The sequence below is a fragment of the Vulpes lagopus genome, chromosome 10, assembly GCF_018345385.1.
Source record: "Vulpes lagopus strain Blue_001 chromosome 10, ASM1834538v1, whole genome shotgun sequence".
Classification (NCBI taxonomy): Eukaryota; Metazoa; Chordata; class Mammalia; order Carnivora; family Canidae; genus Vulpes; species Vulpes lagopus.
Window position 1 is genome coordinate 30,260,502 of NC_054833.1, and position 19,018 is coordinate 30,279,519.

General features: G+C 48.5%; 1 long non-coding RNA gene across 1 annotated transcript in view; it reads right to left on the reverse strand.

Annotated features, from left to right (window-relative positions):
* Positions 1–19,018, reverse strand: part of LOC121500985 — a 36,503-nt gene that overhangs the window by 5,993 nt on the left and 11,492 nt on the right. Inside the window, exons 3-4 of the long non-coding RNA XR_005990465.1 lie at positions 6,974–7,075; positions 5,669–5,770 (exon numbers count right to left, since the gene is read on the reverse strand). This is a non-coding gene — a long non-coding RNA (uncharacterized LOC121500985). The remainder of the gene's footprint in view (positions 1–5,668; positions 5,771–6,973; positions 7,076–19,018) is intronic.

Here is a 19,018-nt window from a genome sequence, read left to right on the forward strand (position 1 = left end):
CTGCTGTCGCCCAGGCTGGCTGCCACAAAGCCTGGGAACCTGGCCTCTGCCACTGTCTGACTGCACCCCGTGTGCACGGAGGGCTCGACCCTCAACCAAGGCTTGCCCTCCGTCCACGGCCTGTGCCCCTCATGGTGCACCTGGGCCAGACGTGACCTCGCTCTGTGGTTACAAGTGGAAGCCATCTGCCAGGGTCCCTTGGCACTGAAGGCCTGTGACCCGAGGGGCTCCACTTAAAGGGCAGCACAAATCCAGGGCATTAAAATAACCCGAATGGTGTCATTTTCTGATCAAATGCCTTTCCCTGTCGGGTTTGTGATTTTCGAGCCTGAGAATGTCCCCTCGAGGCTCAGATTTCTCTGCTGTCACATTGGTCTCGGGCCTGGAATGCGAGCGCTGGCCGTGGAGGCCGCACGGAGCTATGTCACCACCCCAAAATGGAGAGACATTATCTCATAGACAGTGGCAGCAGGCAGGCACCGGCGTACTGCTGGCAGGCCGGGTCAGGAGGTGGCCCTGCGAGGCCTTGTCCCCAGGCCCGTGGACGGGCAGCCTGAGGCTCAGCTGCCCATCGGCACCCCCGGCAGCTGGGGTCTCGCAAGCTTCTCCGTGGGGGCAGGAACGTGAGCTGAGGGGCAGACAGGCTCCCGTGGGTGGCCCCTGGTACCCCCAGGGGCTCGGCCAGGGCGCAGGGGCCCCACACACGCGGCAGGACCACTGGGCCCGGCAGGTGGCAGGTGGGCAGGTGCGCCCCGAGGCCGCCACCCCTTTCAGCTCTCGGAGGGGAAACCTTCAGTCCCCCCAGGTCATGGAGGCCATGGGAGTCCTGAGCGCCTTGACCATGAGCTAACTCTGGCTTGAAGAGACACCTTCCCACCCGGCCTTGGGTGGGGGGTCCCCTCCTGTGTCACCTCTTCCGCTTGGAGGAAGGCTCCTGTGCCAGCCAAGCCATCCCCCAAAATCCCACAAATCCCCCAAACGCCCTGCCCGCCCGGCCTCCTCCCCCATGCTCCCTCCTTCCCGCAGGAAGAGCCCTGCCCTCCTGGCCCTGCCTCGGCTCAGCGCGAGCTCCCGTCGGGTGCACCTGCCTCCCGGGCCCTGCACCGCGGGGGACTGCGGGGTGCAGCTGGCTGGTCCGGGCATGCTTGGCCGCGTGTGCCTGCCCCCCACGAGCTCACCCCGTGTGTCTCCTTCCCGGGGCACCCGGCCTCATACCCAACCCGGGAGGCGGCCATGCAGCCTCGTCTCCAAGGCCCGGCTCCACCGCGCCTTCCTCCCGCACACCAGGCACGCCCGCTCGGGCCCTTGCACTTGCTCTTCCCTCTGCCCCAAGGGCTTTCCCCCACCTCCACCTGCCTCTCTCCTGTCCCCAAAGGCCACCTTCTCAGAGGGGACTTTCCTGACCACCCTGTTTAAAGAACCGCGGCCCTGGTCCCATAAGGCCCATCCTGCTTCATCCTTCAGCACAGCACTTACTGCTGACCTTACGTCACCATCCTGTCCTACATTACCTTACGCTGCGTATTTTCACATCTCTTCTTCCGGGGGACCCCCTAAGAATGCAAGTTCCACGAGGGCCAAGACCTGGCTTTCTCACAGCTTGTCCGTGGCACCTACAGCCGTGTCAGGAATGTTGTAGGTTCTTGTTTTGTTTTGTTTTGTTTTAGGATTTTATTTATTTATTCATGAGAGACACAGAGAGAGACGCAGAGACACAGGCAGAGGGAGAAGCAGGGTCCACGCAGGGAGCCCGATGTGGGACTAGATCCCACGACCCCAGGATCACGCCCTGGGCTGAAGGCGGCGCTAAACCGCTGAGCCACCCAGGGATCCCTGTTGTACGTTCTTGATACTAGGTCACTAAACGAATGGGAAGATGAATGAGCAAACCAATATTTGCCTGCAAAGTAAGGACCCTTCTGGGAAATGATGCAACATGGGGTCTGCTGGGGGATAGCACAGGCTTCCTTAACAAAGAACCAAAGAGCGTCACAACTATCTAAAAGGTCCTTGAGGGCAGCCCGGGTGGCTCAGCGGTTTAACATCTGCCTTCAACCCGGGGTGTGATCCTGGAGACCTGGGATCGAGTCCCACGTCAGGCTCCCTGCATGGAGCCTGCTTCTCCCTCTGCCTGTGTCTCTGCCTCTCTCTCCCTCTCTGTGTCTCTCATGAATAAATAAATAAAAATCTTTAATAATAATAAAAATAACAGGTCCTTGAAAGGAGGTCAACTCTCACTTGTACAGAGTGGGAAGCTGAGTCCCAGGGAGGGAAAAACGAATGGGATAAGCACTTGAAAAAGTTAGTATGTCTGACTTCTAATAGTAACTCTTCCTAGAACATGGCCTGACGTGACAATTCGCCTGAACAAATCCGGGGTTACCAGTCTTCTAGTGGTTTTGCATTTGAATACTTCTTATTAGAACCAAAAACAGACAAGAGAACAAAGCCAGTCGCATCAACTTTCACCTCTTCATGCTTCCCGGTGTTTTTCTGAGGTGTTACTGAAAAGGAAGCATCTCCGCTGATTTTGTCCGACGCCCCTCAGTAGCCAGACCCGCACAAATACTGGAGCATTCCTGCTTTATTTCCCCCAACCTTTGTGTTCAGGTGGGAACCCTGCAGGACCATCTATGTTTGGAATAAAGAGGAGCTCGAGGCTCATGCTCACAGCTCGGCCACAGCGGGGCTCCAGGTCTTTGTCGGGCCTGGTCTGGAGGCCCCTGCGTGGTGCAGGAGCTGCGGGAATGGCCCGGGGCCCCCCAGTGCCTCTGCTGAGGGGTTCCGCTGACTGTCGCTGTCACAACTCATCAGACCACAACCATTCCAGGGTTTCCTTGTTTTGCTGCTTCTTCTTTTTTTTCTAATTCCCCAGAGGGCTCTAAGAAAATCCCACCCCAAGTCTTCCCTCCCAGGTGGCCCTCGAGGGTGGCTGCCCCCTTGCTCTTCTCCTAAGATTGCGTTTGACAGCAGTGAAAACCAACAGTTCAACAGCAATCGTTTCTTGGCAGGACGACTGGCACGCGGCTTGTCCCAAAACAAAGTGAGCCTTTCAAGGAAGTGCACTGCAAGTTGGACGCATGTTCCCAGGACACGGACACTCTTGCACGGCTGACACCGGAGCCGAGGCTGAGCCCGGGCCAGGGCCTCGGGGACCGTCAGTAACTGGAGCGAGCGGAGAGGAGACTCGGGCCGGGTATGCTCCTGGGCGCCTCGCACCGGGGAGCTGCACATGCCCGGGCGGGCTGGGAAGGGCCCTCTGTGCTCCAGCTCGATTTTCTGGAAAGGCCTTCTGGGCGGTCCAGCCGGGGAGCAGGGGTGTGGGTCAGAGCAGCCTGGCCTCCCCCTTCCCTGCAGGCCTGCTGGCCGCCCAGCCCCGCCTCCCTCCTGCACAAGTGCCTCCAGGCCACCTGCTGCCCCCCACGGCGGGAGGTGCCCGCGGAGGAGCTCTGCGGACGCTGGGGACCCGCGTGCCCCCTGCAGGCCTCCGCCCGCCCGCCTGCACCCTGGGTCGCTGCAAGGCCTCGCCCGCCCTCCAGCCGCAGGTGCGCGGCTCCCCGCCGGGTCGATCCTCTGCGCGCGGCCCCCGAACGCCCGCGAGGGGGCGCCCCAGACCTCCCGCGTCGCTGGGCACCCGGGCACCCGGGGCCCTGCGGCCAGCAGGTGGCGCTGTTGGCTCGCCCATCGAGGACGAGCGGCAGGTGGCCGGCAGGTGGCCGGCAGGTGTCCCCAGGGCGGGGCGACGCGGCCACGGCCCGCCCCGCTCCCCCACCCCGGGTTAGGGCCGGCGCCGGCTCCCGGATCCCGCGCAGCCGGGATCCCCCAGCTGCTTGGACCTCGGCGCTGCTTCTTTTGCTCCTGCAGCTCCCTTGACCTGTCATGCACTCAACCAACTTGGCTTAGGATGCGGGCTGCCAGGCGGGCTGGGGATGCAAGACCCCGCAGGGTGGCTCAGGGGTGATCCTGGGGACCCGGGATCGAGTCCCGCATCGGGCTCCCTGCATGGAGCCTGCTTCTCCCTCTGCCTGGGTCTCTGCCTCTCTCTCTCTCTGTGTCCTTCATGAGTAAATAAATAAAAATAAAATAAAGTCTTTAAAAAGGAAGAAGAAGAAGAAGAAGAAGAAGAAGAAGAAGAAGAAGAAGAAGAAGAAGAAGAAGAAGAAGAAGAAGAAGAAAAGAAGAAGAAAAGAAGAAGAAGAAGAAGAAGAAGAAGAAGAAGAAGAAAAGAAGAAGAAGAAGAAGAAGAAGAAGAAGAAGAAGAAGAAGAAGAAGAAGAAGAAAAGAAGAAGAAGAAGAAGAAGAGGAAGAGGAGGAAGAGGAAGAAGATGACACTGCTCATGTCCTGGCCAGAGGCCTCGTGTGCAGGATGCGGGGTGGGGTGGGAGGGCCACATAACCAGACTGTCACAGGCTGGGGAGGGAAGGGAGGGAGGGAGGCCGCCCCTGCAGCCCCCAGGAGCAGGGCTGCACCCTCCTGATGGGTGGTGAGGGGTTCCTGGGGATTCCAGAATGGGAGCTGAGGGGGAACCATGCAGGTAGAGGAGACTCAGAAGGGCTGAGGGGTGGCCAGAGCCAAGGCGGTGGCAGGAAACAGCCTGGTGGGTGAGTGGGGCTCTCTTGTGGGTGAGTCGTGCTAGAAAGTGGAGCTAGGTGAGGACCCGGGGGCCAGGAGGCTGGGGTTTGCAGGCCCCGTCCTGATGTCCCTCCATGGGCCTGTGGTCCACGTGCTCTGAGGAAGGGACACCTGTGGAGACCCATGGTGTCCCTGACACATGTGTCGATTTACAGGTGCATAAGTCTGCCCTCATTAGGAGATAGGGAAGTAGCCTCTAAGGGCCAGGCAGGATTGGGAGAGGCATCAGAACAACATTCACCTTCTTCTGGGTTTTAGCCCGACTTTTTTTTTTTTTTTTTTTTTTTAATTCATGAGAAATAGAGAGAGATGCAGAGACACAGGCAGAGGGAGAAGCAGGCTCCATGCAGGGAGCCTGACATGAGACTCAATCCCAGGTCTCCAGGATTAGGCCCTGGGCTGAAGGCAGGTGCTAAACTGCTGGGCCACCCAGGCTGCCCTTCAGCCTGACTTGAAGTCGCCACTGGGCACATTGTTCTCTCTGTCCTTCCTGACCAAGGAGTTCCACAGACTCGTTAGGATATGAACTTGTTAAAAATCTAAAATTGAAGAGCAGCCATATATTTATTTAGCAAGATCAATATGCATATTGTTCATACAAGATAGTAAGTCACCAGTTTATAAAAGCACATGTTGTCATTTATTTATCGAAACATAGGTAAGGGGACACCTGGATGGCTCCTCCGGTTAAGCATCTGACTTCAGCTTGGGTCATGATCTCAGGCTCACGGTCTCTGCGCTCAGTGGGGAGTTGGCTTGACGTTCTCTCCCTCTACCCCCACTCACGCTCTCTTGATCTCTTTCTAAAATAAGTAAATAATTCTTCAGAAAAAATGTGTTCGTGTTTTATAGATGAGAAACAGGAGACTCAGACACACGGTTCATAAGTGGTGGGGCTGGCCCTCTGGATTTGCTGATCTAACTACACATTCTCCCCTTTTCACCGGGACGATTCACCTTGAGTCCCTTTGGGATTGACCAGCAGTCCTGGGGGGAAGGATGTCCAGCAACCCTGGTACCCAGTGCATTTACTCACTCTGTGACGTAGAAGGCCATAAAGAGGGGTTGATGTCTCACACAGGATGCTGTGTTCTCAGAAAGAGATGTTGGATCTCTGGTTTCAGTTTTCACCCTAAAACTAAAATGCGCACCGGTTGGTCACCAGCACTGACAGCACACGGTGCACCACGGGTTCTAACAAGATGAGAGAGGTTCTGCAAATGCATCACTGCACAGGCATTACAGCTAGGGCAGTCGTTAGACTGGGTGCAATGCTCTGTCGGCATCTGGGACGATGTTGCAAAGAGGGCCATCCATGTGTGTCTGTGACTTCATGCACCCTTAATGTCGCCTCTCCCAGATGCTCAGTCTCCAAACAGAAAATAGCCTGAAATTTCATTTTTTAAAGTTTCTGCTACAAAAATCCTTGCCAGTGTATTGATGTTTATGGAAAGAATGTTTTTAATCAACCAAGTGTACTGAAGTATGTAAAGTTCCCGGAAGGAATACAGCCCACCAGTGAGGCAGAGAGAAGTGGAAATCTAGCAAAGACAAATGGAGGACCCCATACTCAACATCACGGGAAAGAAGCTGAATCCAACAGGAGGGTTGTGAAGGGGGTAGATTGTGTAAAAAAAAAAAAAAAAAAAAAAAGGAGGAGACAAACAAACAAAAAAACAATCTGTGAGAATGGAACACATGACATGCAAATAGTCCAAAGAATAACATGTAAATTAGCATCAGATTTCCAAAAAAAAAAAAAAATCTTTGAGTTGAGAGCCTAGAGAGACCATCTCTCCAGATCATGCTACTGAACCCCACATAAGGGAACCAACTTGCTCTAGTAGAAACAGCTACCATGGGGGGGAGGGGCGCCCAGGGGGCCAGGTCCTGATTCCAATACTCCATGTGATTTAACCCATTTCATCATCCCAGGAAGGGCACGAAGTGTCCATATTGACGGACATTTTGACGGAGAGTGAAGCAGATGCTTAGGGAGGTCAAGGATCCAAATCAATCCCATCCTCATAAGCCAGTCGCTCCTGGAACTGCTGTAAATCAGCTGCAGAACCAAGACTAAAGCCCCAATGCCGCAGCCCCCTGGTCCTGTTTGCTCCACCATTCTGCTCTCTCCTCAGTTAGGCTCAGAAGGTTCTCCCCTCAGAGCCATGGAGGTTGCTGGTCCCAGCATCCGTGTCTGGAACACTCTTCTCCTACATCTCCATGGAGCCTACTCCCTCATTCCCTTTCTGGCCACCCCAGATAAAATGGCAACACCCTCCACCCTCTACAGCCCTTACTTGGCTTCAGTCATAGGGAAGAGATCTCACCATCTACTTACTATGTATGTGCTCCTTTAGGTTGTCGCCGTTCAGTGTCTCCTACCAAATGCAAGCTGGTGAAGGCAGCGTTGACGCTTTCTTCAATGACATATCCCTGGTGCCTGGCACGTAGAAGCATTCGATAAACATATGACGAAAAAGTAATTGAATCAATGAGCAAATGAGCAAATGGTAAATAATCCCCAGGCCCCAAGCAGAGAACTCAGGTGCTCAGCGCCACAGGAGGAAAGTCAGCCCTGGCCCTTTGTGGCTGGGCTGTTGCCCGAACATCTTGCTGGGTCCCAGATGCAACCTCCTCCAGGAAACCTGAATCCTTCCACCATGACTTCCCAGCAAGATTCACATCTTGAATTATGATATCATGTCTCTAACAGTCTTTTTTTTTTTTTAAGACTTTATTTATTTATTCATGAGAGACACAGAGAGAGAGAGAGAGAGGCAGAGACACAGGCAGAGGGAGAAGCAGGCTCCATGCAGGGAGCCCGACGTGGGACTCAATCCTGGGTCTCCAGGATCAAGCCCTGGGCTGAAGGCAGAGAGACGCTCAACCATTGAGCCACCCAGGGGTCCCTATAAGAGTCTTCTATGAAACTGTGGGTACTTCTGAAAGGAAGAACATCCTCCATCAATTAATTATTAGCCATTAACACTTTTGAATATACTACAGTAATACATAAACAAGATTTTATATGTAACAGATCCAAACTAAAATACAGCTAGTGTGGATGGAGCGTTTGGAACATGCTGGTCATAGTGCTAGGTACTTTACACATTGCACTAATTGCCAAATATTTCCGGCTCTCGGCCTCCCTGGCACTTGTGGGAATTGCACTTCCCAGGCCCTCTGTGGCAGGTGGCACCATGTGACTGGTTCTAGCCAATCAGACGTAAAAGGGCCTGGTACCCGCTCAGAGTGCTAATGAGGGACCCCTCAGAGCTCTCTGCCTTTCAGCTCAGCCAACTGGCAGCACTCAAGGTGGTGGCGGCTTTGTCAGCTGGAGTCCCTGAGTGGCTGTGATGAGCACGGGACTCCCACGTCCCCGGCGTCTGCACAGCGACCCTCTGAGGTAATCTGTGCTATTACTCCTTTATAGGTAAAGAGCAGGCTCTGCATTATTAAAGGATTTTTGCACGATTACATGGCTCGTAAGTGACAGAGCCAGGAAGGGAACCAGGTGTATTCGTTGCCGGAGCCCATAACTTCCGTCTACTTTTACTCCCTCTCCCACATCTTTATTGAATAAATAAGGATAAAGAAATGAGAATACCATCTTTTTCCTGGACAACAGCAGCTTTGTCAGGCACCACAGCTTTGGGGAGTCAGGAAGGCACCGGGATGGGAATGCTTATCATGACTGGCGGTATTAGGGTGGAAACTCTACAGACAATGTTCTCCCTGTTTATAGCTTTGCTTGTTGGAGAAGTGGAATCCTTGGTCTTTGGTCTGATTGTTTCCCGTTGCGGACTCGTCACTAGGGAGTCAGCACATAGACTGGGCACCAGCACTGTGCTGAGGGCACCCTGATGAATCCAGCCCTCAGTCCCTGCTTTCAAGGACCCACGGGCTTCCCAGTCAATCCCACTCCCCTTCTTATTTTCCCACAGGGAATGGTCACCACTGCTGCAGATAGTTGCTTGGCTGTTTGCTCTGAGGGTCTACGGAGGGTCAAATCCCCGCTCCTCCACGTGGGGAGGAGCAACATGGAACTGAGAGGAAATTCTGAAGGTCTGTATCACAGGAGAACACAACGGGAGCCCTTGGGAGGCAGGAGCCTCCTGCACAAAATCTTTCCCCCACTGCCAGCATGGCACCTACATTTTTCTATCATTAGAAACTTATTCCTTTGGGTTAAAGCAGATTTCTCCTCTTGCCTAGGACCTGCCCAGACTGTCGTATAAAATCTTCTTTGGCCATGCATCCAAATGACTGCCCCGACAACTCATAACAACCACCCCAGCCTTGAGGTCTTAAAGAAATAACCCAAAGGACCTGGCAACATAAGGATTGGCTGTGCTTCTAGATGTTAAATACCTCAATTCTGAGGATTAAAATGTTCCTTAGGGTGTTCTCTTTTTAAGTAGCTTTTTCCCGAAAGAACTCCAGTAGAGGGTTTGTTGTTATTGTTTGTTTGCAGCTGGTGTTAAGGAGGGCCAGAAGCCTGTCGTCTCAGGAGGACTAAATTAACAAGAACCATTGATGTGCTATCTAGAACCCAAACTACCTGCATCAGTATCCACCAAAGGCTCTGGGCCCTAAGGGGATTCCCTAAGTTGAGGCTGAAATTGTTTAGTGAGAAGTGTGGTTTTTTTTTTGGGAGTCAGTGGAAAGAGGAAGGATGGGGGCCATGGTGAGCACCTGTAGGGAGAAACACAGCTACAGACTAATGGACGTGAGAAGATCTGGAAAACGTTGTAGCATGGGAAGAGAGGTTTCAAAGAGGGTTGGGGAAATAAAGCATCAAGACCCAAACACACAGGTCTTGAGGAGAAACATCCAGAACCTCTCTTTCAAAGACAAGAGATACCATGATGACCCCAAGCAGAGAGGAGAGGCAACACAAGAATGTGCTTGTAGACTGAACCATTCATAGAATTGTATGATTTGAGGCCTAATTTGTTGTGAATGTCCCTGCTTTCCTTGAACTCTATAGCGAATTATCCAAGACCATCTTGTGAAATACTTTGAACCCAGATTCAAGTAAAACATGAAGCATGGCCAAGTGTGGAAAAGAAAAACTGCACAAATCTGAACAAGAAATATGTAAAGTCATTCAATAAATCTTGAACTGGAGCAACATGTGAATGCTCATCTCACCTGGAAGCCTGGGTGCAGAGCGGCTGAGGGACCAGGTGTCAGGTGCTCTGACCCTGCGGTGAAGGAAGGCTCGCCCTGCGTAACCTGTGTGTGTCCAGCACTCTTTTCCTGCAGGGGAGGTGTCCCAGAGGAATAACAGCGTCCTTGTCTTTGTGTTTCTCATGTGGCTGACCGAAAATGGGTGCCAGGTTTGCTGGAGACTTGGAGCTGACAGGGATTGATGGTTCATCAGATGTGATGTTTACGATCATAAAGAGAGGAAGAGCTGGGGTCGTGCACACCTGGGCTGGATCTCCACTACTCTATTTGCTCCTCAATGACTAGAGGCCAATCAGGGATGTTTACAGGGCCTCAGTTACCTACGAATAAGACGAGGACAGCTGAGCTGCTCACATACACTTTTTATGGGCACATAAGTGAGAGGTGTAAACAAAGTGTCCAGCTCACAGTGGGCACTCACAGAACTCCTTTCCTCTTCCGGAGGGAGAAGTGGAAATCACAAAGACGCTGAATCGTCTGCGGATTTCTACACCAACCAGGCCACTGTCCCCTCACCAAGCTCACCTTCCAGCCTCTTCTGATGTTGAGTCAATCTCTCAGCAGCCAGAGGGCCTTTACTAAATCTTAACTCTCATTTCAAAACCCCACTTGAAACCCTTCAATGGCTTCCTGTTCCAGAGTCCTCAGCAGGGCTTTAGGAGGCCTCCGCCTCAAGAACTGGTCGCACTTACTGCTCCACCCTCACTGTTCTGTGCCATGGACACCCTTCTCCTCTGGTCTCCCCAGGCCATGCACACATCCAGCCCTTCCTGCCCCGCAGTGCACGCAGGACTTATATATCTCCAAAAGTCTCTGCTTTTCATAACTTATCCTCTCTTCCTAGATGATTCCCCATATCTCTCTTGTATGGACACTTTTTTTATTTGGATAACTTCTCCTCAAACTTCGGGGCTCTGCTTAGATGTTACTTTTGGCCTTCTCTGATCCTCCTACATGCTCTTCATTGCCCTGTGTGCATACACCTGTCTGAACTTAATGTCCTACTAAAAATGCATGCTTACTTGTCCTGTTGTAGACCAAGCTCTAAGTCTCCAAGGACAATGTCCATGTCTTGCTCACCACTGTCTCCTCAGCTCAGAGAATGGCACAGAATAGATACTCAGCAAATATATTGCTTAACCTTTTAGTCTGAAATGATAGACTCAAGGAAAAGTTGCAAAAATAGCACAAAGTTCCTATGTATGCTTCACCCACCTTCCTCTGTTAACATCTTGTAAAATCATAGTAAAATTATTGAAACCAAAATATTACCATTGATCCAATACTTTAAACTAATCTTCAGATCTTATTTGAATTTTATCAATTTTCCCACTGTGAGATTCTGATTTATAATATGAAGCATATCCTTGGTCTTCATCCCCAACCCTGGCACAGAGCTCCTAAAACACGTGGAATTTCCAGTGATGAAAACAGTTAAACTGCCTTTTGTTATGTTAATCAGCTGACCTTTGCAGAGGAGGTCACATAAGGATGGAGGCTGTTTGCCATGTGGTTAGAGGGTTGGAACTTTCAGTCCCCTCCCCTCATCTCCAGTTCAGTCACCAATGGTCAATGATTTAATCAATCATGCCTATGTAACAAAGCCTCCACAAAAACCAAAAGGATGGGGTTGGAGAGCTTTTAGGTTGGTGAACATGGAGATGCTGGGAAACCCTATGCCCCTTCCCCATACTTTGCCCTACATGTCTCTTCCACTTGACTGTTCCTGAGCTATACCCCTTTATAGTAAACTGGTAGATGTAAGTAAATGTTTCTCTAAATTTTGTGAACCATTCTAGCAAACTCGTGGAACCCCAGGAACCTGGGAACCTCTAACCCTCTTACCCGGTTGTCAGAAGCACAGGTAACAACCTGGGCTTGCAACTGACATCTGAAGTGTGTGTGGGGAGGCAGGGCTGGGTGTCTTGTAAGACTGAGCTCTTAACCTGTGGGATCTGATGCTTGCTTCAGGTAGATAATGTCAGAACTGAGTTAATTGTTGGTGGTGTGGGAAACACACGCTGGAACTGGTATCAGCATCAAACTCACCGGGTCCTTTTCTTCACCCAGGATCCCATCCAGGATCCCACATTGCATTTAGCTGTAATGTCTCCTTCATCTCCTCCAACCTGAGATAGCTCCTCAGTCCTGCTTTGTCTTTCATGACTTTCACACTTTCGAAGAGTTCTCATCAGCTATTTGATAGAATGTTCTTCAATTTGGGTCTGTCTAGCATTTTCTCAAGGTTAGATGGAGGTTATGTATTTTTGGCAAGAAGATCACAGAGTGATGCTTTGTCCTTCTCCAAGCACATTATCAGGTGGTACATTATGTTCGTGTGACTTATCCCTGAGATGTTAATGTTGATCACTTGGTTACGGTGGTATCTGCCTGGTGCTCTGCTCTAAACTTACAATTTTTCCCTTTGCAATTAATAAGTATTGCGTGAGGAGATACTTTAAGATCAATAAATACTTTTGAATAAAACAATGAATGTTGGAACAAAGGACTGAATCTGAAAGAAAATCAGTTAAAAGCGTTGTAAATATAAATTCTACACCTGCATTCAAAAAATGCAGCAAGAAGGGTACAAGAAAGAAAATAAGACAATAAATAGGTGAGTCAGAAGAAATACAGGTGAGTCAGTTATGATCATTTAAATGATGTTGAGAAGAGAATAAGCCTTAGTTATATCGTCATCATGTCTTCTTATTCGTATCACCTATGTATATTTAATGAGCAATTAAAGAGGTTTCCAAGGGTGAGGTGATCAAACCATTTTTATCTTCTGCTAGAACCCAATTGCTATGGAGGATGTGACATTGCTACACAACCAAACTGGAGCCCATTCAGAGAAGTGAGCAGATAGATGTGGCTTTGCTGGGAAAGACTTCAGGAACAGAATATGCCAAATTTAAAAAGCACCACTCAGGAAAGTGCAGAGTATTGTCTTAGTTTGCATGGGCCACTCTCACAGAAAACCATCATCTGGGTACTTTCTACATCAGACATTTATTTTCTCACAATTCTGGAGGCTGGGCATCCAAGAACATGATGCTGGCCTGGCTGATTTGGGTCCCAGTGAGAGCTCTCTTCCTGGCTTGCAGACAGCCACCTAGCGGTGTCCTCCCCTGGCAGAGAGAGACAGAACTCTCTACTCTCTTCTTATAAGGACACTAATCCTATTGGATCAGGTCCCCATCCTTAATTACCTCTACGAAAGCCCCATCTCCAAATATAGTCTCATTGGGGGTTGCAGTTTCAGCATATGAATCTGGGGGGACACATTCAGTCCCTAGCAATAGTTATACTCCAGTGCTTCACAGCGTATCACTGTGTAACAGGATGTTAAAATTGAACATCTCTTATCACCTCAGTTTCTGTCGAACATGGAATAGGTGTCAAGACCCCCAATTTTTTTTTATTTGACAGAGAGAGCACAAGCAGGGGAAGCAGCAGGGAGAGGGAGAGGGAGAAGCAGCCTTCCCACTAAGCAGGGGGCCCAATAAGGGGCTTAATCCCAGGACCCTGGGATCATGACCTGAGCTGAAGGCAGATGCTTAACCAACAGAGACACCCAGGTGTCCCGTCAACACTCCAAATTTGAAGCAAGGTGCTGGGCCAAGATTATTCTGTTTTCATTAGCCCATCGCCCACCTCCAGATGATAGGAAAGTTTAGGAATCCATTTGGAGGAAAAAATAATGTGAAGTTTCCCTAGGAAAAACCCATGTGCTGAAGTTCTCCACCGCTCAAGCCAACCGAAAGGAGCTTCAAAGAACCTCCCAGCAGGTTTGACATACGTCCCTTGGAATGAGGGAGGATTGTGGAGCTGGTATCTGACTCACATTTGGAAGAAAATCTGGAAGAAAGAGACTAGGGCTTGGGGGTGGGGAAGGCTGTGTTGGCAAAGGAGGAGAAAGCTCTATTGAAGTGCACTGTGCCAAGGGCAAGACAAAAATACGTGTTTCCCAAGGTCCCAATATGGCCCCCAAGGGAGAGCCCAACCATGAGGCAGCTTGAAAAATTCTATCCAAGGGGCCACTGAAGAGGGGAGGAATGCAGAGTGGGTCACCTCAACGGAAGAAGATTGAGGTGAACCACCAGTTCTGGGCAGGGAGAATGTCCTAAGCAACCAGCCAAGAAAGGCAGCACCAAATGGCTGTGGAAAGTCCCCAGTGGGAAGGACTCAGAGGAGCCTGGGAAAGTCTCCTTGAGAGAAAGAGGAAGCACTTGGGTTCTCAACACCAAGGATGCTTATGCCAGGTCACATCTGCATTAAGTCAAGTTAGGAGGCCTCTCCTTCCCACCACCTCTCTCCCTGAGGGAGCCAGTGGCAACTCAAGAGCAGGAAGGTTGAGTAGGCCAGGAAGGGAAGATCTCAGCAGGCTCCCCAGCCCCAAGCAGGCCTCAACAGGGAAGGACAAAGGTAGTTGTCAAAAGAGAGTTTGGAGTTTGGTAAAAGACTACACTGGGCTTTTGAAAATCTGAAAATGACCAGAACCAGGATCTTCAGGAAGGAAGAAGAAATTTTAAAAGAATTTAACACAAAGTGGAGGAAAAATGAAGTTCTTTCCTATTTGCATCCCACCAAGTGCAGCCCTTCAGAAACAAACTGTTCCCCAAAGTAGGATTAGCTGAGCAGCCATGAGGGCCTGCACCTAGAAGGGCTCCAGACTCGCCTTAAGGCTCTGTTGCTACCATCTTGAAATTCTTAATAATTGCTAACAAGGGGCCCCACATTTTCAGTTTGCACGGGCCCTGAAAGTGATGCGGCTGGGCCTAGTTACACACAGTGGGACTGACCACTGGGAAGTGGAGAGAAACAGGTTTTACCTCAATATTGGGAAGACTTTTGCTTTATCTGGTCCATGCCCAAAGTGGAATAGGCTGTAAATAGGTAGAGCTTCCTGTCACCAGGACCCTTACAGCAAAGGGTCAGCTACTTGGCAGGAACATTGGAGACACAATGCAAGTTCTGGAGCCTCTAAAATCCTTGCCAAAGCTGGGATGATCTCATTCTTTGATTAATAAGTCTCCTTCAAGATGTCTGCTTTACCATCTTCACCAGGAAATGAATTCACTAGTGCTGAGAACAGGTAAGAATATTTTCAAGTCCATCCTCTAACCCCTACACGTTTGGGAGTCTCACTAACTCCCTGGGTTTCTGTCCAAATCGTGAGCTGTTGTTTTCCTTTATGAGGACATTATTGCCATTACTCACTGTATTTTTTATCATTGTAAGTTGGATCTTACTATGGCTGGCACATTGTGACTTCTTGCTTCTAAGAAAAAGGCCTAAAAACTCTCGGAAAGTGTTTTGGGCCTAAAGCCACTTTCATTAATCATCATTTTGACAATGAAGCATAAACAGACATGACAAATATTGATTAAATTTAACATTAAAAATCTACAGGCATGTTTTGGTTATTGTTGTCATCGTCAATATTATTATTCATGTGGGAGAATGTTCTAGGAGAAGAAAAGAAAGCCCATTGCTTTCTGGGATCTCCCGCATACAACCTCTTAAGCTGGAAAGTACATCTTCTCTGCTCCACCCTTACACAGCTAGTCTCTGAAGCCACAATCTGAGGGTCGAAATTCCACTACAAAGACCCACCATTGATGACAATGCTGGGCCCAGGAACTGACAGGAAACGGGTACATTTGGTCATGCTCAGTAAACCCATTTCCTTACAGACTCACTCCTCCCTCATATTGGAAAACTCTGAGCTTCTTTCATACCATATTTTGGCCTTGACCTTTCTTGCACTTAGCCTCCCTACAATGAAGCCTATGTATCTCCATACCCTCAGTGCAGACCCCCTAATTATAGCCATCTGTTAAACTGTCAGGAAGAAATCCCCATTTCAATCACGTCTTTATCAGACTCTAGCTGCCAATGGGGTCAAGTTAGGCGTCAAGTCTGACCTGCCTAGAGCCCCTGTGATGTGCTAGTCTGCACGCTCACTGGAGCCTTTGTGAGGAGGCAGGCCAGACAGCCACCTGGTTGCCCCAAGCTAAGTTCCCTGTCCCACTGCACTGCCCAGACAGGGTGGAGCCAAGAGAAACAATGGGGCTGACTTAATGTAGGACCTTCCCTTTGGCTCTATCTTTGGGGAATTCTGTGCACAGGAGTTATATGGGGTTGTCAAAGTCCTAAATTGGAAATGGAGACTCCTGAACAGGGAGGAATCTGCTATCAGGGAAAAATAAATTCTTCAGTTTGGATCTGCTCTCAGAGATTGTAGAATCATGGAACTTTATCACTTCCAAGGAACTTAGTGATCATCTGTCTAACTCTTTATTTTACAGATCAGTGTAAATATGGCCAAGGGACTTGGGTTTTACTTTTATTGCTGAGTCTGGTTTTCTTGAGTTTCAGGTGAGTAATATTTTAACATGAGTTCCATAACAATGAGAGAAACCCAGAGTTGTTCACATGTGGCTTCATATTATTCTCTGTTTCATGCAAATATGTTTTATCTTCCAAATTGGGTCAAAAAATATCACAAGGATGGGTTATTTCTTTTCTGTTCCCCTAGAAAAGTACTAGCAGAAAAAGTGCTTTGAAATATTTGCTGAAAGTTAATGCACATTCTTATTTTGTTGTTGTTGTTTGGGTGTGTTTCTGCATGTCTGTGTCTCCTTCGATTATAAACACTATGTGCAAATTCCTATAGAACCGCCAAATTTGATAGCTAGTCATACTATCCCATTTAAAGGGTGAGAACACTGAGATCCAGAGAAGGAAGTTGATTGCACAAAATCACTCAATTAGTATATGACTTAAACTCAGATCTACTTTCTGCTCATTCAAGTTACTTCCTTGTTATGGTCAGATCATTATTGAAGGTCACAAAGGAAACAAGACATTGGAACAGGCGAGGGGAATCAGCCCTTAATTGATGATGTTATCATTGTCATTGGTAATACCTGAAACAAGTTTATGTCCCATATGTGCTTGTTTGCTTACACAAGAGGAATTTTCCCATAAACATTGCTCTGTACTTTGGGTTTTTTTCACTTAATGATATTACTTAGGATCTTTCTACATTAGCACATGCACATCTACTTCATGCTTTGTAAAAGGCACTTATGGTTGGATAGACCATAATTTATTTAACCAGTCCCCTACTGATGGACAATTAAGTTGTCTCCAGATTTAAGCTAAGAAATGTGCATTTTTTTAAACAATCTCCCCTGGAGAGTTTTAAGTAACTAACTTGACATCAGATCAGCATTTTGGAATCACCAATAGGCTTATACCCTTATTTTAGTAGATGATAAAACTGAAGTCCAGACAAGTTTGGGAGCTTCAACTTTTAGGGGTGAAACCATAACTAGAACCTAGTGTTCCCGAGTCTCCTTCCACCATTCATTCCACTGCATTTGGGCCATGTAAGGGCACTGGACACGCTTGCTTTGGCAATTTGTAGAAGTCAATAGCCACCACCCAATATCTGGCCCAACAGAGTCTTTGTTAAAAGAACTGATTCATCAAAAGATTCTTATTGTGGTTTAAGTTTTACTAGCCCAAAGATCACTGAGTTAAACTTCCTTTTCAGTAGATGAACCAAAGTGCCTTGAATGAATACGTAATTCAATAAAAACTTAATACTCTCATAAAATTGAATATTCTCTGGTTCCCCAATGAACTCCAAAACTTATTAGCTTTCTTCTGCAGATGATGTGAGATGGCTTGTTTTTTCTAAACTAAACCCATTATGCCCTTAAAAATACATTATTATTTAAATGTCTACATTTCTTTTATCCCGCAAACATACAAAAGAGCAAACATAGTATTTCTGGGAAAGAAAGAGCTGGTGAAGGAAATTATCACGTTAGGACATTTATTCAAGAATTAGGAACGAAAAGCAGATTGGAGTAGTGCACATTTAGCTCATGAATGGCCCTGGGCAGTGGCTCTTTCTACAAATTGCTACATAAGGAGCTCATCAAGGAATGAGGAAAAGGGGGTGATTAGGATAAAGATTTTCCAGGGATGAGAATCTGAATGCTACACTGACTTTTCAGACTAAGTGCTTTTTGCTTGTTTGTCGTAAGGAAACAAAGAGAATTTCTACATTAAACAGTAAAAGTCAAACTTTCTAGTTTGGTCTCGGTAACAAAAACAGTAACTACCATGCACTGAGCACCTGTTCTGCGAGCACTGCTCTCAAGGCATTGCCTGGTCACTATTATACGTGGTAGAGCAATCTAAGAGACTAGAGAAATACTTAGGAACTTCTGGAGGTCAATTTCTCACTGACTTCTTAACAACTTCCGTGTGCCCACAGGGCGTGCCCCACTACAGTCTTCGTGTTGGGGAGGATGTAGAGCTGACGCGTACCCCACACCACCGCTCGGCCCCATACAGACACCGGGAACTTTTCTTTCTACACCATTTTGATCTTGCAGTGGCCCAGGCCTCCACTCTATGAGTACGTACATACTTAGCCCTTAAAAGTGGGCCTATGCTCATCAATTGAAAATTGATGAGCAAAATTTCAAGGTACCAATGGTAGCCTAACATTCCTTCTGGATGATCAGTAGGAAACAAGAAGGTTCTTTATGATAGCTTCTTGGGCCACAAGACAGGTACTCTCATCAAAGGACAACGGGATCCTGGCTCCAGTCTTGTATAGCCCCCCAGGCGCCCCAAAGATGGCCAGTTTCTGGATCCTAACCCTAATCCCTGTCCTTGTGGTCCCTCCTAGCCTGGATTCTCATTTTGAAAGAACCCTACTCTAAACAAGGCCCTTCTATTTCTCCTGTCTCTCCATTGATCTTTCTAGAACAGTTTTATCTCATTTTTCAGGTGCTATTTTTGGTTGCTAAAATTCTCTTTCCAATCTGTTGCTAAGTTTCCAACTTTAGTCATCACTTTCTTCCATGTGAGTTTTGAGATTGTTTCCTCTGCTTCAAGTCTGAAAAGACAGCTTTGAAAACCAGGAACCCCACAGTACTCTGTGTTAACGCACAGATTTAGAGACAAAAAGATTTCTAGGAATAAATACCATACCTGATATTTCCATGCTATGCGTGCTCCATGACCCTCTCCATATTACATCTCTGGGCCCAGAAACAGAAATTTATATTTGAATAAAATAACTTAAGACACATTCAGTCCACATGGAAACATTCATCCCCTATGTTTTCTTGCCTGTTTCTGTGCCTTTTCTTTTAAG